This window comes from Mobula hypostoma, chromosome 6, assembly GCF_963921235.1.
Source record: "Mobula hypostoma chromosome 6, sMobHyp1.1, whole genome shotgun sequence".
Classification (NCBI taxonomy): domain Eukaryota; kingdom Metazoa; phylum Chordata; class Chondrichthyes; order Myliobatiformes; family Myliobatidae; genus Mobula; species Mobula hypostoma.
Window position 1 is genome coordinate 148,220,307 of NC_086102.1, and position 12,561 is coordinate 148,232,867.

The 12,561-nt window shown below is 39.5% G+C and overlaps 1 long non-coding RNA gene across 1 annotated transcript; it reads left to right on the forward strand.

Moving 5' to 3' along the window:
- Window positions 1-44: 44 nt before the first annotated feature.
- On the forward strand, window positions 45-11,004 carry LOC134348495 (uncharacterized). Its single transcript, XR_010018433.1, has 3 exons — window positions 45-269; window positions 8,164-8,255; window positions 10,292-11,004. It is a non-coding gene; the product is annotated as an uncharacterized LOC134348495 (long non-coding RNA).
- The last annotated feature ends 1,557 nt before the right edge of the window (window positions 11,005-12,561 follow it).

Here is a 12,561-nt window from a genome sequence, read left to right on the forward strand (position 1 = left end):
CCCGCTCTGCACGGGTCCCGATAAGGCAGACGAATGTTTGATGAGTTCGGCGTGCAGAAATGGTGGCCGCGCAGACCGGAAACGGTCTAGAATGTTCTGCGGCCTCCGGCTGGTGCAAGGCCGTCCTGGAGGCCCGATCAGGACCAGGCCAGAGCGGGTACCTGGACAACAGGTAACTCAAGGCACTGGGAAATATCAGTAAACCTTCTCCCGAAAGCCCGAAAATAGAGATGCTGGAAATGTTAATGCAAAAGTGCTGGAAACATTCAGTAAGTTGGAAATGTTTCAGGTCCTCAAAATACAAATATGTCACTGTATACTATCTTGAGATGCATTTTATTGCAGAGAATTACAGGAAATTAAAGAAAAACAATAGAATTTATAAACAATAAATAGTTTCCTGGACTATTTGTCAGAACCAGCAGTTTACCAACAAGTTAACTGTGCCAAAAATTTGTTAGATTCAAAAGAGTCATACAGCCCAGAAACTGGTACTTCGGTCCATGCTGATCATGATTTCCATCTCAGTCCCATTTGCCTGCTTTTTAGCCCATTTCTCTGTAAACCTTTCCTAGCCACGTACTTGTCAAAAGTACCTTTTAACCCATTTGCCTGCTTTTTAGCCCATTTCTCTCTAAACCTTTCCTAGCCATGTACTTGTCAAAAGTACCTTTTAAATGCATTGTACTTGCCTCAACCACATACTCTGGCAGCTCATACCAATACTGACTACATTCTAGATGAAAAATGTTGCTCTTCCGGTTCCTCTTGAAATCTTTCTTACCTTCACCCTATACCCTCTAGTTCATAATTTCCCAACTGGGGAAAAAGATAGATGTCCACTCTATCAATTCTCTTAATGATTTTCTACACATCTGTATTACATTTCTCATTTGTACTCTTTCCAGCTTAAAGGCATTTTCCCGATAGCAGGGTGAACAAAACTGAAGATGTTATTGCAAGTGCGTCCTGGCCAATGTCTTGTACAACAGTAACATAACATCCCAATTCCTGTACTTATTACTCAATATGAAGGCCAATATGCCAAGAGCTTTCTTAAGATCCTCTCTACCTGTGACACCACTTTCAGTGAATTATGGACCTGAGTTCCCAGATTCCTTTGTTCTACCACACTCCTCACTGCAATATTGCTCACTGTCTAAGATCTACCTTGGTTGGTCCTCCCAAAGCGCAACACCTCACATTTGTCTGCATTAAATTCCATCTTGCCAATTTTCCAGCTGGTCTAGGTCTTGCTGTAAGTTTTGATAGTCCTCTTTGCTGTCCGCTGCACCCCTGATCTTGGTGTCATCTGTAAATCTGCCGATCCATTTAACCATATTAGCATAGAGATCGTTGATATAGATGACAAACAACAATGGACCCAGCACTCTTCCCTGCGGCACACCATTAGTCACAGGCCTCCAGTCAGAGGGGCAATTATCTACTACCACACTGGTTTTTCCCGCAAAGATAACGTCTAATCCAATTTACTACCTCATCTTGAATGCCAAAGGACTGATCCTTCTTGACCAACCTCCCATGCGAGACCTTGTCAAATGTCTTGCTGAAGTCCATCTAGACAGCATCCACTGACTTGCCAAACTTTCTTGATAACATCCTCAAAAAAACTAAGGTTGATTAGACATGACCTATTTTGCACAAAGCCATGCAGACTATTCTTAAATCAATCCATGTATATCCAATATCATATCTGGTCCCTTAGAATACCTTCTAATAACTTTCCTACTACTGATATCAGACTCACTGGTTTATAATGTCCTGCTGTATTCTTAGAGCTTATCTTAAACAGCAGTGTCCTCCAGTACTCTTGAGACATCACCTGCCGCTAAGGATGTTTTAAGTATCTCTTCTAGAGCCCTTGTAAATTTCAGGACCTGGCTCCCACAGGGTCTGAGGGAATACCTTGTTTGTCCCTGGGGATTTGTCCACCCTGATTTGCTTCAAGACGGCAAACACCTCCTCTGAAATCTGTATAGCAGTGGTCTCCAACCTCCGGGCCCACTGCTGTGTAGGGTCCAAGACCTTGTTGCTGCTTTGCCTCACTTCTATAGACTGTGTCCGTCTCTTGAGTAACTACGGATGTAAAAACTTCATTTAAGATTTGCATTTCTTTTGGCTCCATGTGTGGATTACCATTCTGATATTACAGAGGACCAATCTTGTGCCTTGCAATCCTCTTGCTCTTAACATATAGGTAGAAGTTCTTAGGATTCTCCTTCATATTGTCTGTTAGTGAAACATAATGGGATATTTTATTTCCACTAGAGAGAACCGTTTAACATGTAAACTTAAAAGATAGCATTTGTAATAAATTTTTGTGGTGAATTCTTGACTGGGTTATGAATTCAGAACTAATACTCTTAAAAACAAAGGAACTGTGCTAACTCAGTTATAGTTTATAGAACATAGAGTAGTACAGCACAGTACAGGCCCTTCGGCCCACAATTTTGTGCTGACCCTCAAATCCTGCCTCCCATATAAGCCCCCATCTTAAATTCCTCCATATACCTGTCCAGTAGTCTCTTAAACTTCACTAGTGTATCTGCCTTCACCACTGACTCAAGCAGTGCATTCCACACACCAACCACTCTCTGAGTAAAAAACCTTCCTCTAATATCCCCCTTGAACTTCCCACCCCTTACCTTAAAGCCATGTCCTCTTGTATTGAGCAGTGGTGCCCTGGGGAAAAGACACTGGCTATCCACTCTATCTATTCCTCTCATTATCTTGTACACCTCTATCATGTCTCCTCTCATCCTCCTTCTCTCCAAAGAGTAAAGCCCTAGCTCCCTTAATCTTTGATCATAATGCATACTATCTAAACCAGGCAGCATTCTGGTAAATCTCCTCTGTACCCTTTCCAATGCTTCCACATCCTTCCTATAGTGAGGCGACCAGAACTGGACACAGTACTTCAAGTACTAAGAAGGTGGGGGGGGGGGGTTGGGGGATGGAAGAAAGTAGTACAAGGTGGCAGATGGTAGGTGAAACTGGGGAGGGGGTGAAGTAAAAAGCTGGGAAGTTGATTGGTGAAAGATAAAGGGGTGGAGAAAGGAGAGGACAGAAGACCATGGAAGAAGGAAAGGGGGAGGAGCATCAGAGGGAGGTGATTGGCAGGTAAAGAGATAAGATAAGAGAGGGAAGCAGAAATTGGGAAGGATTGGGGGTGGTATTACTGGAAGTTTAAGAAATTGATTGTCATGCCATCAGGTTGGAGGCTACTCAGATGGAATACAAGGTTTTGCTTCTCCAACTTGAGTGTGGTCTCATCCTGGCAGTTGAGGATGCCATGAACTGAAATGTCGAAATTTCCTATGTAATTAAGGACATTCAGTCATTGGTAGAAAAGCTGACTTGTACTTGCTTTCACTTAAGCAATTACAGAAGTTTAAAATTTCATTTTCATCTGTAGTTTCATTTCTCTTCCTATGTCTGTAATGCTTTCCAGTCCAACAATTCTCTTTGATTTCAGGCTTATTAGATATTTTTGATTGTGATCTTAACCCTTGACAGCTGTGTACATCTTTGACAGAGGTTTTATGCACTGGAATTCCTTTCCTAAACCTCACTAGTTCTAACACCTTTTCTATTCTTAAAATACTGCTATAATCCAACCTCCACTGGGAAAGCAAGAATCATCCTGCCTTGTCTTTAAAGGTTTGGTGATATTCCTGGGAAACTTCTTTGTTCATTTTACTATATGATTAAAGGAGCAATATAAATATTAGTTTCTAATGAGAGCTGAGGCAGGGTTTTACTGGCTGTGGTCCAAGCCTACAACCAACATAGTTCTATGGTGTCTGCCCTCAGCTTTGTGCCTTTGTTCCTTCAACTCTGACTGGTTCAAACCAGTTAAACTAGGTGACCCAGACATGAGTCTAACAAGATCACAGATTGCTTCTCCTGCAAGCCTGCCACTTTATATAATATATAGCTACTTGTCTGAGAATGGTTTCGGGTTTAGCAGGGTTGTTAGCTGAAAATCCTCGTGTCCATATTCAGTTGCTCTGATTAGGTTATCCCAGAGCAAGTATCAGTTCAGAGTTCAAAAAGTGGTGGGGAGGGGGAACTCCAAGGACAAAATCACACAAAATGGCCATCTCCATCGCCTTCAAGCACATGGCAAGAACAAGGACAATTGGTTTCTACTGTCCCTGATTCATCCAATTCCACTGATTTGTAGACTGCTGTTCTTTCTGGCCAGCACTATTAACTGTACAGCCAGCCTCTGACAATGATAAATTCACCGCAAGTTCATAGACTTCTCCCATTGCATTACTCATATCTGCACATGATATCTAAATATGTTGCAGCTTTTCAAAGGTTACAGCCAGATCATCCAAGTGTAATGCCCTGAGTCACTTCCATCTTTCATGCATTCTGTCGTAGTGAACTACAGGGATCAGCAAGAACTAACCACAGAGACACAGATGTGCCTACATATCCCAAAGCCAAGAAAGAGTCAGGTTTGGTTATTATTAGTCGAGAGTTGCTAAAGCTACAGCCAGCAGCTGAAATAATCAAAATCGACAATCATTATAACTAATCATACTTCTTATATCATACAGTGCCTCCGCATCAGTCCACAATTCTGATTCACCAGCTGAAAGTTATATAAGCACACATCTTTATTTCTCTCCTATATCTATGTACAGTGTACATTCATCTTACATAATCAAGAACAACCATCTGATCAAGTTGGGAGGAACATACTGAAGATAGTAATGATAAAGAGAACAACCCTTGATTTTACAGCTCTGGTACTCTCATTGCACATAGTGAGATACTGGACATGGCACAAACAGTAGAGGAGGTAAGGATGATGCATATACCAGATTGACAGAGGGTGGTGATGTTGTTCACTTCTGTGGCGGATGAAGTTGAGGACTTCAGTAAGGCTGGCTAGGTGGAAGCCATGATGAAATAGTTTGAACATTTGGGAAGTGTTTGGCATTGAAGGTACCTTGCACTAGATTTTTGTTTTTAAAAATGGTGACTGGTTCCACTACGTTTTAGTCCCAGTTTTGATGTCTGCTATTTCCATGTGGTTTCAGATGGTCAACTGATTATACAGATGAGGCATCAGAGGTAAAATCATCTGGGACTTATGCTGCTGAAATTAATTGAGATTGATTGTGGCTTTGACTGCAGTTTAGTTGATTCTCATTGGGCCTATATACAAGTTTAGAAAAATAACTGCTGATAATATTGAAAACTATGAGCTCTGATGGAACTCATAGCAGGTTGTCTCTGTGCCTTAATTGGTCAGCATGTTAACCAAAACGTTGGTGGTTTGAGCTCATTCAGGACACTTATAAGGGAAGAAGCAGGAGGTCCATAAGCCAGTCTCATCAGGGGATCAAAGGTGGAGAGGGTCAGTAACTTTAAATTCCTCAGCATTATCATTTCAAAAAATCTGTCCTGGGATCAGCAGTTAAGTGCTATTACAAAGAAGGTACACCAGTGCCTCTATTTTCTTAGAAGTTTGCAAAGATACAGCATGACATTGAAAACTTTGACAAACTTCTATAGAAGCACAGTGGAGAGTATATTGACTAGTTGCACCACAGCCTGGTATGGAAACACCAATGCCCTTGAACAGACAATCCTACAAAAAGTAGTGGGTATGTCCCAATCCATTACAGGTAAAGACCTCCCCACCATTGATTACATCTATGAGGAGTCTCTTGCTGAAAAGCAGCATCCATTACCAAGGACCCCCACCAAGGGCCATACTCTCTTCTCACTGCTGCCATTGAGAAAGAGGTGCAGGAGCCTTAGTCCCCATACCGCCAGGTTCAAGAACAGTTATTACCTCTCGATCATCAGGCTCCTGAACCAGAGTAAGTAATTTTACTTACACCAACACTAAATTGATTCCACAACCTATGGACTCACTTTCAAAGACTCTTACAGCTTCTGTTCTCAATATTATTTAGTACTTATTTATCTTCTTCTTCTTACGATTTTGTTTTTATTTTTATATTTACTCAAATAGTTATCTTTTACATGTTGATTTTTTTTCATCCATCTTTGTAGCTTTTCATTGATTCGATTGTGTTTATATTTAGTGAATGCCTGCAAGAAAATGCAAATCAGGGTTGTATATGATGACGTGTACTTCGATAGTAAACTTGCTTTGAACTTTGAATTTAGAATTAGAAGGCATAGTTTTAGAAAAAGGAGAAGCACATTTAAGACAGAGTGGGAGGAAGTTAAGAGAGTGGTATTGTGGCTACTGTCTTTGAATGGCTGAAATTATACAAGCTATCAAATGCTGGATTAAGCAATGGTGTAAGTATGCAGTGGATAGAGAAGATGAGTAATAGGATGTGCTGAATTTAGGCCATTTGTTTTGAGATTTTCAGAGAAACCTGGCTGATTTATTCCCAATGGTTCGTTCACTGTCTGCAACTTAAACTGATTCAGCTTTTGAGGATTTTTATACATTTAACAAGGTGCTTTATTAATGCAACAGAGTTAGTCAGTTTTTCAATTTCCGTCGTCAGCCAGGTCAGACTGTTCGTGAACTCCCTGTCGTTGCCTCCATATGCTCCAGTATTTGTTTTTTTTTAGTTTTAAGTCCTCCTGCGCGAAAGCCAAGAGCAATTCCTTTTAAGTTTTTCTACTCTGTAACTGGACAAATGCGCACCAAGTATACCATTTCCTCTTTGCTTGTTTTCTGTGTGTCCTGCGCATGCCCAGTAGGAGGAGATTCGCCCAAATATCCGTCTAATGTGGACAGAGATATTTTGAAAAACGTGTGTGGACGCCTATTGTTTTTACTCGAAACCGGCGTTTTCAAAATTATCCGGCGTATTGTAGACGTAGCCTAAGTTTTTATTGGAAAAATTTTGATTCACTATGTCTAATTCAAAAGAAGCGAAGGGCGTGAAGCGCAAAAGAACTGCAAATTTGTTTAAAGTTGAATGGCTTAACAAAATAGTAGAAACTGTTATACCAAAAGCACATGAGGTCATGAGCGTTCAGCTACGAGAAATATTTATGTATGATTGGGAAACTGGAGTTACCTGTTTTGCATCATCGTGATGCAAAAGTTGCTGGAGGATTTGCTAGTTGAAAGAAGTGGGATGATAATTGGAAACCTTTTGAGGCGTCATTTGGCAAGTAAATCGCACTTGGATGGTGTACAAAAACTCAGGCAACAGAACCCATCATTACCCGTTACAGGAATGCGACACGTTACGGTTGAGTGCAGATGAGCGAGAGCAAAAACGATCAAACCCAGAGGAGATCAAAGTTGAGGTACAAGAATGGTCAGCTTTTGATTTCTCCACAATTGCAGATTGTGACTTCACATTTGGCGATGATCAAGTTAATGCCTTATGTCTAAAACATCATGATTTTCTACCTGAAAATATTGTAATAGACAGTTTAATGATTTCAAATTTTCCGTGCAAGAAAAAATTAAATCCAAACCGATTTCAAACTTCGCTCAAGTGGTGGCATTTGTACTTCAAAATGAACAGTTTTGCGACCTTGCACAGTTGATGGATATTGAGGGAACCTTTCTTGCGTCTAGTGCAGACTGTGAATGAGGTTTCAGCCTAATGAATCAACTCAAAAACAAGCTGAGAAACCGTTTAGGTGAATGCCATTTGGATATGTTAATGAGAATCAAAAGCTATCAATGGGATAGAAGTTCTATTAGTCGAGATAGAGTTTACAAAGAATGGGTAAATGCCAAAGACAGGAGAGAGAAAAAATAACTGAATGACTTAAATATGATAAAAATTAAATATCTCCAACTTGATGGCATGAACATTGACTTCTCTAACTTCCGTTAATGCCCCTCCCTCCCCTTCGTACCCCATCCTTTATTTATTTATTTATTTATTTATTTATTTTGATCTTTATCTTTCCCCTTTTTTTCTCTCTGTTTTCTCCCTCTGTCCCTCTCACTATAACTCCTTGCCCATCCTCTGGGCTTCCCCCTCCCCCTTTCTTTCTCTGTAGGCCTCCCGTCCCATGATCCTCTCTCTTCTCCAGCCTCGTATCCCTTTTGCTAATCAACTTTCCAACTCTTAGCTCCATCCCTCCTCCTCCTGTCTTCTCCTATCATTTCGGATCTCCCCCTCCCCCTCCCACTTTCAAATTTCTTACTATCTCTTCTTTCAGTTAGTCCTGATGAAGGGTCTCGGCCCGAAACGTCGACTGTACCTCTTCCTATAGATGCTGCCTGGCCTGCTGTGTTCACCAGCATTTTTTGTGTGAGTGACTTAAATATGTATGTTATTTTGTTGTGATTCTGTGCAGTTTTATCTCAAATATTTTGTAAACCTACATAAACTGTCCCATGTTTGCATTCAGTGCGCACATATTTTTGTCACAGGAAAAAAAATTGCACAACGTAAGATTTTTGCGCACATTGACTACTAAAAATTAGAGGGAACATTGCCCACTAGATAGTTTGTCATTGGATATTACAAGTAGTAGCAGACATACTGTACGTGCCTAGTACTATTTGCATAGTAATAGATAGAAAGGTGCAAGTGTTCTAGAAAGGTTAGGAAGTGCTATCTAAATATTTAAGTCTGTTTCTCACAGTAGAGTCAAGAATGTGACTTTGGTAGAATTTTCCAAAAATTGGAAAATCCAACAACTAAATGAATCCATGAATAGCCAGTTGCAGCATCACATTTTATATTTACATTATGTTTTAGTACTTCCATACATTGTTCAAGGAGGCTACTTGGCCATCATATCCATCATGGCTTTCAGTTCTGAGCTATACACCAGCTATTCTCTCACCTATCCTTAGACTTATCACTCATTTTCCTGTCACCCACCTACGTAGGGTAATTTACTGTAACCAATTAGCACTTCTTAAGGATAGAACATAGAATAGTACAGCACGAAACAGGCCCTTTGGCCCACAATAGGAGTGCCAACCATAATACAAATTTAATCTAATCCCATTTGCCAATAGATGGTCTAAATATATCCACCCCTGCCTGATTGAATACTCTGAAATGTTGGTATTGTATCTGTTTCCACCATCTCCCATGGCAATGCATTCCAGACACATGCGACTTCAGACAAAATTTGTCGCAGTATCTCTCCTTTAACCTCCTTCTCATCTTAAAGCTATGCCCTTTTCGTAACTGACATTTTTGCTGGAAGAAACACTCTGACTATCTAACCTATCTATGCCCTTTAAAATTTTATATGCTCTAATCAAGGTTCTCCTTAGCTCCTAACACTCCAAATAAAACAATCCAAATTTGTTTAACACCTTACAGCTCATATTGTCTAATCCAGGCGATATTCTATTGAACCTTTTATGCACCCACTCCAAAGTCTTCACATCTTTCCAGTAATCAGAACTACACACAATATACCTTTCCCTGATTTCAGTATTCTCTATATTCTTCTTGGTGAATACTGATGCACAAGTCTTAATTTGGTACCTCATCCACTTCCTCTAGGCTCCTTGGATAATTGTCCCTATAACAGCTACTCTCAATCTACTCTTCTCATCTTCTGCCTAATACTGTTATATTTAGTCTATCACTAATTTAGAACTTTATTCCAAAGTTTTCTCTTATCGTTATCTCTAACTGTCTGAAAACTTAAGGAGTTATAGTTACTGTTCTCAAAATGCTCTCCTACTGAATCTTTGATCACCTAGCCAGGCTCTTTTCCCAATGCAAGATCTAGTATGGCCATTTCCTGGTTGGACTATATACATAATGTTTCAAGAAAAGCTCCTGGATGCACCTAATAAATTCTGCCTCATCAAAGCCTCAGGCACTAAGGGAGTCCCAGTTAATCACCCACCATAACAGTGGTTCCCAATCTTTTCTCGATTAATGCCTCCTTGGCTCCCACATCCCCAGCATTCTCTCTCCCTTGCTAGCCACAGTGAAAGAAAATAGGGACGACAAATTCAAAGCAGTGGCAAATAATTGCAAAAAATATTCAAATCTATTTAAAGTTGCAATTAAAATGATTCCTTTAATTACAGTAGAAACAATTTTTATCAATGATTTTAGATCAGTAGTGCAACTATTCATTACTTCATTGCTTTATCACCTTTCAATGAGATGGATTTGTTTGGTGCATTGATATCAGTTCCTCAACATCAGGCTGATTGCCACTCAAGAGAAGTCTCAGCTCCCCACGTTCAGTAATTTGCAGTCTGTTTCGTTGCCTTGATAGAATTTGGGCAATGGTACTGAAACTGTGTTCTATTAAATATGATGTTGGAAAGACAATGAAGAACATCTTGACCTTTTTTCCACAGTGCAGGGAAACATTCAGAGATTTCTTTCAATCAAAAGTCTTGACACAATTTTTTGAACCTCGACTTCGGCTCAAAGTCATTTTGCAGCAAGATCAGTTCTTCCTCTATCCTCGTTACAAGTGTTTAGGAATGGATTTATTACCCAATTTGGAATTTGGATTGAGAGAAGATCCTGAAATCTCTCAGACATGTCATTATGCAAATCATGCAAGTGGGCATAGTTTATCATCATCTGGTATTTCTTTCTCTTCCAAATCAGAGAGGCTTGGAAGGTGGAAAAGGTCGTGTCAGCCAATGTTGCACTTAAATAGGATTAACTTGGACAGAAATATGGAGAAGACTGATTTGACTTTGATAATATTCACATAATTTCCTTGCAATTGATCAGTTTCACTAAATTTTATGAATAATTCTGAATAAGCAATATCATGCCTAATATTCTTGAGTTTTATCACAGTTTCAAAAAGCACATAAAAGTGTCTCAGCAGTTTTCTTTTGAGAGCCATCAGACTTCTGTATGCAACAGCAAGCGCTTAAACTGTTTGTCATTCTCAATACAAAGCTCTTGAAATAGTTGAGAATTGACAGCATGGCACTTGATTTTATTTACCATTGTGATAATAATATTTAATGATTTGTGCAGCTTATCATAGTTCTTTTGTGACAAGATGTTGACAGTGAATGGTAAATGGTAGGTATGGCTTTTTTCAAGAAAGTAGTAACACCACAGTGGCATCCTATCATTGGTGGTGTCCCATCTGTTGCACAAGCAGGAATGTTGGTGAACAGAATATCCTTCTCTTTGAAAAATTTCTCAACAACCCGAAATATTGACACACCCTTCATATCTGTTTCTAGTTGCCTTGCAAATAACAACTCTTGAATCACACTTTTAGCTTTTATGAAACGAGCACAACCAAGAAACAAAGATTCGTTTCCTGGCAAAGTTGACTCATCCAACTGCAGAGTGAATTCTGTTATCCTACGTTTGTTGCACAATGTGTCTTCCATATTCTCAGATATTTCATCTTTTCGTCTTTGAACACAGTTGTTGAGATGAATCATTTTAATTATTTGGTCTGATGGCTTATGCAAAATCATACTCAGAATTTCTCTTACAGCTGGCAGAATCAGTATTTCTCCAGTTGTGTGGGACTTTCCAGATTTAACAATGAGCAGTGAGATGTTGGCATGAGCATGCAAACCATCACTGTTTTATTGAGAAGTGCTGGCAAACATATTTTGAAGTGTTTACTGTTTCTGAAAGTTTTCACAAAGTGACTGAAAATAAGCCAAATTCTTGTTTGCTTTATCAGAGTGTATACTTGTCAAATAGTCAAGGAGCTTGGTTGGTTTCTTTGCCTAATTTGAAAAGATTTTTACACAACAGCAATTGCATCATTGTGTGATTAGAGCATAGGAATCATAAAACTGTACTACAGTAGCGAACGGCAATGATGCGTGGGCTGGGCGCGGATATAACACGATTTCTTTAGTCCAGAATTGTCATAATATGCCAAATGCAGAAGTGTCACTTTGCTTTTCATCAATTATAATGTGTTGCTGTTTGATCTTCAGCAAATCCTTTCTACAGGAGCACATGTGTTTCCTGGAAAGACTGATTATTTGAAGATAAAGATTAACTTTATTTGTCACAGGTACATAAAAATATTGAAACATACAATGAAATGCATCATTTTTGTCAGCAACCAATACAGTCCGTTGATGTGCTGGGGGCAGCCTGCAAGCGCCGTCATGTTTACCATGCCGAATAACTCGCTCGCAGCCTACCAATCCATATGTCTTTGGAACATGGGAGAAACCTGAGCACCCAGACAACAACGTGGTCATGGGGAGAATGTATAAACTCCTTACAGACAGCTGTATCAAATTGAACCCAGGTCATTTGCGCTGTAAGTTGTTATGCTAACTGCTACCGTGCTACCCAACCACACATATTAATATATGGATTATCATACAATGGTGTGACAAGCAATGCTCAACCATGTGAAGCATTAATAATATTCTGTTAAGTGACTCATGCAGAATAAAATGTAACAAAGCACTTAACCTTGTCTATTTGCCTGAAGTATATTAATGCTTAAATTAAACAGCCTTTATTGACAATGTGGCATATATTATTTTAATTTATAGAACTTGGGCTTCATCCAAGTCAGATATTTCCTTTCTCAGAATATTCAGAATACTAGATATAAAAAAAAACTTTGAGAGTCACAAACTCATTCCAAGTAATTTGGCTCTGGAACACA